The 10000-nt window shown below is 33.2% G+C and overlaps 1 long non-coding RNA gene across 1 annotated transcript in view; it reads right to left on the bottom strand.

Annotated features, from left to right (window-relative positions):
• LOC144965301 (uncharacterized) overlaps positions 1-3811 on the bottom strand; it is a 3906-nt gene extending 95 nt beyond the window's left edge. The window contains exons 1-3 of the long non-coding RNA XR_013643993.1: positions 3648-3811; positions 965-1204; positions 1-65 (exon numbers count right to left, since the gene is read on the bottom strand). The exon at positions 1-65 is cut by the window's left edge and continues 95 nt beyond it. This is a non-coding gene — a long non-coding RNA (uncharacterized LOC144965301). The remainder of the gene's footprint in view (positions 66-964; positions 1205-3647) is intronic.
• Between the last annotated feature and the right edge of the window lie 6189 nt (positions 3812-10000).

The following is a 10000-nucleotide window of genomic DNA, read 5'->3' as shown; positions in this document are numbered from 1 at the left end:
TGAAATCCGTGACGGTCAACATACGGGGCAGCGGCTTTGGTTTGATTACTTCTTTACATAGGTTTCTGTAATAATAATAATAATAATAATAAGCCATTGTTTATGTTGAAACCTCTTATTACCGCTAATGAACCACATACATTCAGCTTCCTGTTGCTGGAAAAGAGCTAACAATAATATCTCCTTTTCACCCAATAGAGACCGTGCTAATCTACCAATGCCACCAATTATTGCCCTCAAGTTCCTAAAAAAACACCATCGAAACGAGCAAGTTCACCTAAGATCATTGTTTTTTTCTTTAGGTAGTAAAGGATTGGTTGATGACGGTATTGCTGTCTCAACATTATGAAATGTGAAAAGGTGTGTGTCAGACAAAGTAGAAATCCAAGAAAAAAGATAACCCCCAAAGCGAAGCCACCTCTCCTCTTTCCTCTTTTTCTTCACCTATTCTTCCTCCTCCTCCTTCTTCTTCCTCATCTTCCTCCCTTCCACCTCTTTCTCCTCCTCCACCTCATCTTCCTCCTCCTTCTCCTCTTTCTTCTTCTTCTTCTTGTTCTTCTTCTTCTTCTTCTTCTTCTTCTTCTTCTTCTTCTTCTACCTTTTTCGCTTCCGATCTACCTAACCTTTTCATTTTAAAAAAAAAAATCACTTTTCTATTATTTTGTAACTGAATACAGTACTCTACACGAATCACACACACACACACACACACACACACGCACACGCACGCACACACACATACACACACACACACACTGACATATACCTATCCAAACACTCACATATACTTTCCAAATTAAACATAACACTCATTTTCCTCCTACTCCTCTTCCTCCTCTTAATCTGACTTATTCATCATCTTCTTCTTTTTCTCAAAAGTTTCTAATAATAAACAAACTGTTGCAATACAACAAAAAAGACTCTTTGTTCCTCCTATCTTGGACATAAATCAAACAAATTTTACCTTCTCGGTTTTATCTTTAAAACAAAGGTCACTCCAAGTTCATTAGCGTGTGCTATTCCTGCTATGTCGGGCTGCACGTGAGTACTACACGGTTTTAAACATTATTTCAACAAAAACAGCATGAGGGTTTCTGTAAAGCATATGGTCTGGAATGGCTATTGGAAGCTATTTACAGCACCTTTGTTAGTAGAAATGAACAGTTCATGTCCATGCTCACTCTTTTGATTAATTTTATTTATCCTGAAACATTCAAGAAAATTGGTGTTAAAAGGCTCGGATAGAAAGGGGGGGGGGTAGGGAAAAGAATATGTATGAGAAAGAGAGAGAGAGAGAGAGAGAGAGAGAGAGAGAGAGAGAGAAAGAGAGAGAGAAAGAGAAAGAACGAGAGAAAGAGAGAACGAGAGTGTGTATCTGTGTATGTAAGTATGTGTGAGTGTGAAAGATAGATAGATAAATAGATAGATAGATAGATAGATAGATAGATAGAGAGAGAGAGAGAGAGAGAGAGAGAGAGAGAGAGAGAGAGAGAGAGAGAAAAGCAGTAGGAGGGATAGGAAGAGACAGAAAGATAGAACGTTAATTAGAATAAGAGAAAAGAGCTGACGAGAGGTGTAGTAAGTGAGGGAGAAGATGCTGATGATGATGGGGAGGAGGAGGAGAAGGGAGAGGAGGAAGATGAGGAGGAGGAGAGGAGGAGGATCAGGATGAGAATCAGGAGGAGAAAAAGGAGAAAGATATGATGATGATGAAGAAGAAGAAGAAGAAGAAGAAGAAGAAGAAGAAGAAGAAGAAGAAGAAGAAGAAGAAGAAGAAGAAGAAGAACACAGAAGGAGTTTAAGAAGAAGGGTGAAGAGAGAAAATAAGAAAAGCAAGAACAAAAAGAAGAGAAGACTGACAAATACACACAAACACTAACACACACACACGCGCACACACATACACACACACACACACACACACACACATATATATATATATATATATATATATATATAAACACACAGAGATAGACAGAGAGAGAGAGAGAGAGAGAGAGAGAGAGAGAGAAGAGAGAGAGAGAGAGAGAGAGAGAGAGAGAAAGAAAGAGAGAAAGAAAGAAACAAAGAAAGAGAGAGAGAGAGTAAATGTTGGGGATAGGAGTATGCAGACATTGAAAAAATTCATTTCATCAAATTATTGTTGAAGTGAGCCCATACATATTTCTGACTGCAGCAACATCAATTTTCCCTTTCCTTCTTATAACATTGTGGGGTACAGTTAATTCTTAATTGTTTGCTGGTGCCATTATCAACGACCGCAATTTTCTTGTATTTTCTCTTCTTTCTTTCTTTCTTTCTTATTATCATTATCATCATCACTACAGTTTAAAAAATAATTGAAGTTGATGGATTTACTGGTACAATGTGTGCTGAGAATTATTGCGCCAACCAACATTATTGACTTTAATGATACATACCTCTAAGACGGGGATACTAATTAGAATCACTTACAAGGAATGAAAATCAGATCTTAAAATATCATAATTTGTAAGGAAAATGATTGATTTGATATAGATACTGCAGCCCATTATGGTATTCCCTCAAAACACTTGTAGCTGGCTCATGAAACATTAATTATAACAAGTTAATACCAATACGCTTCTTATTGTAGCTAGTTGACTTGTCTGCGTGCTTTGTGAAATATGAATGTATAAAAAAAATATTAAGTAAAATCTTCTGCAATGTGTATCAGTCAGTTCCTCAGATTTAATGAAAATGCTCCGTTGCAGCGTTAAGGAGTGAGAAGTGTGAAGTCTTTATTGAAATAACTTAAGATCGTGGAAAATCTGTGTTTAGTGTACTTATTAATTGGGTGGGTGCTATCGATTATAAAATTCTTTTAGAGAGAGAGAGAGAGAGAGAGAGAGAGAGAGAGAGAGAGAGAGAGAGAGAGAGAGAGAGAGAGAAATAAGTAGGAGTGAAATATCTGTTTAATGTTACAGTTATCATTTAACGTTATAACAATTGTAACTAAATGACAAATTGCCATATTTATGGACAATAAAGATCTATTATCATTATCATTATTGTTTATTATTATTATTATTATTATTATTATTATTATTATTATTTATTATTATTATTATTATTATTATTAATTATTAAATTTTACTTGCATAATCTTAATTAAACAGTTGCGGTGGATACTGGAATATGTTGATAAGAAACGTTTTAAAAGAATTCTGGCTAGAAAACTTTTACTTCAAATATCAATCGATTGGAATAATTGTCAACTTGTCAATAACATTCAAACCCGAGACTTCAAAATTTAGACGAGACTTTTTGGCAAGTTAGGTGCGCGTTACTTACAGCCATCGGTATATAAAGTAGAACTTCCCGCCAAAATGGAAAAACAGACGAATATTGTTAGAGCAGTATACTAATAAGTTATATGAAAGCAAGGGGAAGATGATAGGGAACAGAGCTCGAACCCAGGACGTTCCGATCCGAAGGCGAGTGTCATAAAATAAGACTACATAGCCGATAAACAGTATTAAACAAATAAATTGCAAAAATTAATAAAAACAACAACAACAACAACAACAACAACAAAAACAACAACGACAACAACAACAACAACACCAACAATAACAATCATTACAACGACGATTTTCCTTTAAAAAAAAAAAACAAAACAAACTTGCCTGCACAATCCAATTTATAAGAATGCAATTTAAAACAAAACAAACGGACACCAGATGGCGCGCATTTGGTTGTTTACATTTAAAGTGCTGTTCACAGTGTTGACAAGAGGGTCAATCCTCAATCGAAAAACTAATTTTTCATTTGCTGACTGGAATGACATGATGAAAAGATAACACCAACTGCATTAATAAAATACTGCTCAATACTAATCGTGAGACAAACAACTCTTGTATCCTTATCAGAAACATTATGATTATGGATTTAACCAGTTAACAGTCATACTCTGGGAAAACACGTATTTAAAAATTTGGCCAGAAAACTCGTCCTTCAAATATAGACCGTTTTAATGATCTCACCTTGGCAAAACTCTTAAACCTGTCACCTCGCGAGGGGTCATGTTTCAACGTCTTTTCTAAGATGATGGTCATTTAAATCGATGGATATAAGTTGAGGAAAGAGTTTTCAGGCCAAATTTTTAAATACGTGTTTTTTCAGTCAACGACATTTAACTGGTTTAACAGCCAAGTCAGACCATTATTTCATCTTAAATGTTTTATCAGCAGAGCACGGAAATTCTTCGATTTTAGTCTAGAAAATAACAAAATTAAAATTGAAAAACAAGTGAAGTAATACAATGAGAGAATTGTAAAATCAAATTAAAATAATCAGAAGAACAAAGTTCATATATGATTTGTTTGTCTTCCGACCAAAGATAAGTAAGAGTATGAACTATTTTAAAAAAGTATATTATTTTATTGCATATCACGACGACAACTAACAACGTGATAATAATAATAATAATAATAATAATAATGATAATAACAATAATAATAATAATAACAATAATAATAATGATGATGATGATGATGATGATGATGATGATGATGATGATGATGATGATGATGATGATGATGATGAGATAGTGATAATAATAATAATAATAATAATAATAATAATAATAATAAAACAATAATTAATAATAATAATATTAATGATGATGATGATGATGATGATGATGATGATGATGATGATGATGATGATGATGATGATGATGATGATGATGATGATGATGATGATGATGGAGATGATGATGATGATGATGATGATGATGATGATGATGATGATGATGATGATGATCATCATCATCATCATCATCATCATCATCATCATCATCACCATCATCAACAACAGCATCGTGTTAATTTTCTAAGCCTTTAAAATAATTCCTATTGTTCTCACCACCACCACCACCACCACCACCACCATCATCATCATCATCATCATCATCATCATCATCATCATCATCATCATCATCATCAACATCATATTCCCCTCTCACCTTTAAAAGCTTGAAAACATTTAAATGACATAACACCCGTCATTCTTGGCGATGTAGAACGGGGTGGGATGGGAGAAGGTGTATGCGTGTGTGTGTGGGGCGGGGGTGGTCGTGGGGGAGAGAATAACTCAACAAGTTGGCGTTGAAGAAAATTGTTTAATCAATTTTAATGTCATAGTAAGAATGCATATATTGAAAATATGAGTTAAATGTTGCAATTAAATAATTATAATTTGTAAGTGCCTTGGTATTACAATATATCATAATTTTGCTTTATTTTACTTTCAGATATTATTCCTCTTACTGAACATCAATAATTCATCATTTACAATAAACACGGCAATTTTCATGTCTTCAAGACAATAGTAATTCATCTTGCTGTCATCAGCCATTTAATGTTTGTTTTGTTAATATTTATATTTGCTAATCAATGTTTATATAAGTTTGTATCAGAAATAAACAGATAAACAAATATGCACATTTTTATGCATATATTTTATCTTCATCTCTATCAATTCGCATACACTTATTTGCAGGTTTCATGACCCTATTTATCATTGTTGTAATTGTGCTTTATATAGCGCAATACCCACTAAATGTGCTCAAAGCGCTTTACAAGGGGTCTCTGGTAAACAGCAACATTTAGCATGTAGGACGGGACATGACGCCTGTTAGACGATATTACAATTTTTCGGACAAAGACAACGGTGTTCACGGCTAGGTACTCATTTTAACCTGAGTACGGTGAGAGAATGTGAGTAAAGAGCCTTTTCCAAGGACTCAACTATGCGCCGAGCGCGAGGCTCGAACCCAGGACCTTCCGATCCGAAAGCGAATGTCATACCATTAGACCACATGATGGAAAATCTAAAATAAAATTAACCAAAATATTGTCAATTACAACAGTGTTAAATTAGACCCATACTTGCTTTGGATACCAGACCTGCATATATGCACACGCCACAATCAATGCACCTCACAATATACTTTACATCTACATTACTTGTATAAGGATGCCTTACTGGTGACGTGTACGGCTGGGATTGGAAATTTTTATTCCATGTCACATGCCGGAAGATAATAAAACATTGTTAAGCGCATTGACAATTTGTGAATCCAAGAAATGCCCTATATAAATGTCCATTTCCACGAATCTATTTTAATCCCTCAAAACTGAAATCAAGTTTGTTACGTGCGATGTGTTTTTTCAAGCTAACTTTTGCAATATCAAACATTGACAATCGGCATTATTAAATGAATAATTATCTTATCTTATCTTATTGTATCTTTTCTTCTAAACGGCTGAATAGGATTATACATCATTTCATTTACGTGACATGATATTGAAACAATCGTAATAAATCACATTTGTTTTTGATTATGATAAACATTAATCATATTCGTATCTCAATTCTTTGTCGATCAATTCCTTAAATTGGTCAACAGAACAAGCGTATTTTGTTTCAAATTTAAAGTTATTCCACCTGTTAACTTCCAAATATTTCATTTCATTACTTTTTTGATATATTGTAATCGTATTAATGTGTTTGATTAAATATAAGTGAGAATTTGACTGAACCAACTCCATCATGACTTTGTGGTCTTGTCTTTAAGACTCGTCCTCTATGTAAAAGCTCGCATTGAAAATAAGTTCTACATCATTCTTTTATACTATATTGTTATATCATTAAAAGAGTTACTTAGCTCAATGGTTTTTCAATACCCTGTGAAGAAAGAACGGTTCAGGTCAAAAGTTCCCAGATATGAGGATAACTATTGTGCGGCCATGTGGTCTTGTGGTATGACACTCGCTTTTGGATCGGAAGGTCCTGGGTTCGAGCCTATCTCGGCGCATAGTTGAGTCCTTGGTACTCACTTTCTCTCACCGTACTCAGGTGTAAAATGAGTACACCTGGCCGTTAACAGCGCTGTCTCTGTCCGAAAAAAAACTGTAATATCGCCTAACAGGCGTCCTAAATGGTGTTTTTGTTGGCTAGGGACCCCATGCAAAGCGCCTTGGGCACTTTTGGTGGATGTTGCGCTATATAAAAGCTCAATTTTCATTTTTTAATTGATAATTTATATCATAGGCAATCAAAAATATTATATCAATTAAAACGTATTCATCAAAGTATACAATTATATAGTAACATACTGCAGTTGTATAAGGCATCTAAAATATAGTTTTATAATGAGCTTACAAGCTACAATAAGACGAGTCAAAATATGATACGACTAGAAAGCTAGAGTGTTGTTACAAAATCATGAATTTGACTTATATAAATGCGATTAATGGTTATGTACTATTTCCCGAATGTTCTTAAATTTCCAATACTGCCTTCCGATCTTAAAAGTCATTGATCGCAACTTGTCAGTTTTAACCTAAGTTTATGGGAAATTATCAATTTTTAGATGTCTTGCAAATGATAAATTTTGAGGGAAAAAAATCCCTAAAAGTTTACTCTCAAATCCCGTTCGTGCGCGCTGTGTAAAAGCTCACTGGAATGAACTCTCATTGTGGTAGCACTGTAAAAAACATCAAATAACTCGCCTTTTGGCATTATGTAGGCTCTCTTTGTAAAATGATAATAATTATACAAAAATCGATTCAAAGTAAACTTTGCGATTACTATCTTTTTGTTGGATAATTGTTAAACTCCCAGTTCAGGTGTTAACAATTTCGATTAATTTGACATTCAAAAAATGAGTTCAAAAATTTCATTGAAGAAAATCAATTGCCTCACGTTCTGGTTTCTTTTATTTTATTATTCTATTTTTTTTTAGTTTTAACCAGTTCACTGCCGTATTCTGGAAAGACACGTATATAAAAATTTGGCCAGAAAACTCGTCCTTCAAAAATCAATCGATTTTTAAAAATGACCCCCCATCTTGGCAAAACTCTCAAATCTGGAACCTCGCGATATCGATGTGCTTCAAAGTGTTTCACTCATTCCCCCTTGTGTCATGGTTCAATTGGGTAGCAGTGAATTATGGGATATGACAGAAAGTACCTAACATTCTATCCAAAAGTAACATGCAATAACATTGTTATTAAGTGTTTCAGGCTACAGACGCCGAGTTATTGCGCTCCGATTCAAAGACTCAGCCGTTTCACGGTTATCCTGAGTGGAGCTAACAATACGTGCATGGCTCAGTGGGATGGTCTTTGCTTCAAAACCGAAAGATAACGAGTTCGACTACCCGCCGTGCTGCATTGCCTTGAGCAAAAGTCACCACGCCCTAGCTCACTTCGCGGGGCTGCACTTCGTCCGGCGCTCAGGCTTTTGCAGTCTCCCCGTGGAAAAGATCCGGAAGATATATTATTTTCTCTTCCTGACGAATACAGGAAACTATAATATTTAAAATAAAAATATTTAAATGGAAATTTAAAAAATTAAATTTAGATTAAATAATTTATTATTCATTTGTATCTAGTTTTTTAAAAATCCTCGTTTAAAGATTTTATGACCGAAATGGCTATCGTCACGATAAAATCATATTATTTTGTAAAGTCTAATCTAAAAATCGATTAAATGAACATTTCGACACGTTGGTTGCAGAGTTAAACGATATCGTTGATTTGGCTTTAATTAAATTTAGAGGAAATAGTCTCTTTGAAATGTTATCGATTGTGGCATATTTAAAGGTGTCAATAGAAGGCTGATAACAGATTAGAAAGAAAAATAATATATTGAATTTTATGACAGGAAATTAACTTAGTACTTAAGGAAATATGACGGGTAATGATAATAATATAATAATAATAATAATAATAATAATAATAATAATAATAATAATAATAATAATAATAATAATAATAATAACGATATTATTATTATTATTATTATTATTATTATTATTATTATTTTGTTGTTGATTAGTATAATAATGATAATAATAATAACATAATAACAATATAATAATAATAATAATAATAATAATAATAATAATAATAATAATAATAATAATATATAATAATAATAATAATGATGATGATGATAATAATAATAATAATAATAATAATAATAATAATAATAATAATAATAATAATAATAATAATAATAATAATATATAAAGTCTTAACGAAAAAAGAAACCATTAAAATCACAAACCATCACGTAGACACATACGCACACATTCACAAAAATTCACCAATTACATTGTAGAAAACAGTTTTACCAGCTTAACATTTAAAAATCTACATTAAATGCCAGGATTTTATGGTGCCATTTTTGCGAGGTCTGAACTTTCCAAACTAGCTATGGAATTCAAAATTCCTATTTCATGAGCAATGTTAATTAATTGCTGCCGATATAGAAAAATACTGGCTTGCTTTGACAAAACACTTTTTTTTCATTTTGGCCTGAAAACTTTTACAATGAATATCGATCGATTAAAATTTCAACTTGTATAAATGTCAAAAAATGTTTCCAATCTGTTTGCTGTCCAAGGGTTTTTGACTTTCACACAATTGAGGGTCATCTTAATCGGTCGCTATTTGAATTAAATATGTTCATGCTAAAATGTGAAAAAAATTGTTTTGTAAGTGTACAGCAGAATACTGCCATACTCTGAAAAAAAACAAACCCAACTCATATTTAGAATTTTGGCCAGAAAACTCAACCTTCAAATTATTGGTCGATTAAAATGACCCTCATCTTCTCAAAAAACTCTCAGACCTGGGACTTCACGGAGGTCATTCATCGTGCTTCACGGAAATCCCAAGTCTGAGATCAGGGTCAATTTAATCGAACAATATTTGAAAAACGAGTTTTACGGCCAAAATTTTAGATGAATGTATTTTCAGATTACAAGCAGAACAGCCAGGTTTGGTTTTTTCCTATTTATTATGAATGATGGTAGTTTTTATGGAGCGTCACATAGGTCTAATAGGGAAGAAAAGTGTGATTTCAAAAAACTGGTTCCAATCTCATTGGGAGTGTAAAACCACTATTCCGATGGACTGGAGACATACCTTGTGTAATTGAGCTTCTGGTTTCAGAGTGATGGCAT

The sequence above is a fragment of the Berghia stephanieae genome, chromosome 1 (assembly GCF_034508935.2).
Source record: "Berghia stephanieae isolate SIO BIC M18660-M18661 chromosome 1, UCSD_Bste_1.3, whole genome shotgun sequence".
Lineage (NCBI taxonomy): Eukaryota > Metazoa > Mollusca > Gastropoda > Nudibranchia > Aeolidiidae > Berghia > Berghia stephanieae.
Note: the sequence above shows the minus strand (reverse complement) of the source record. Positions and strands in the feature narration are given on the sequence as shown.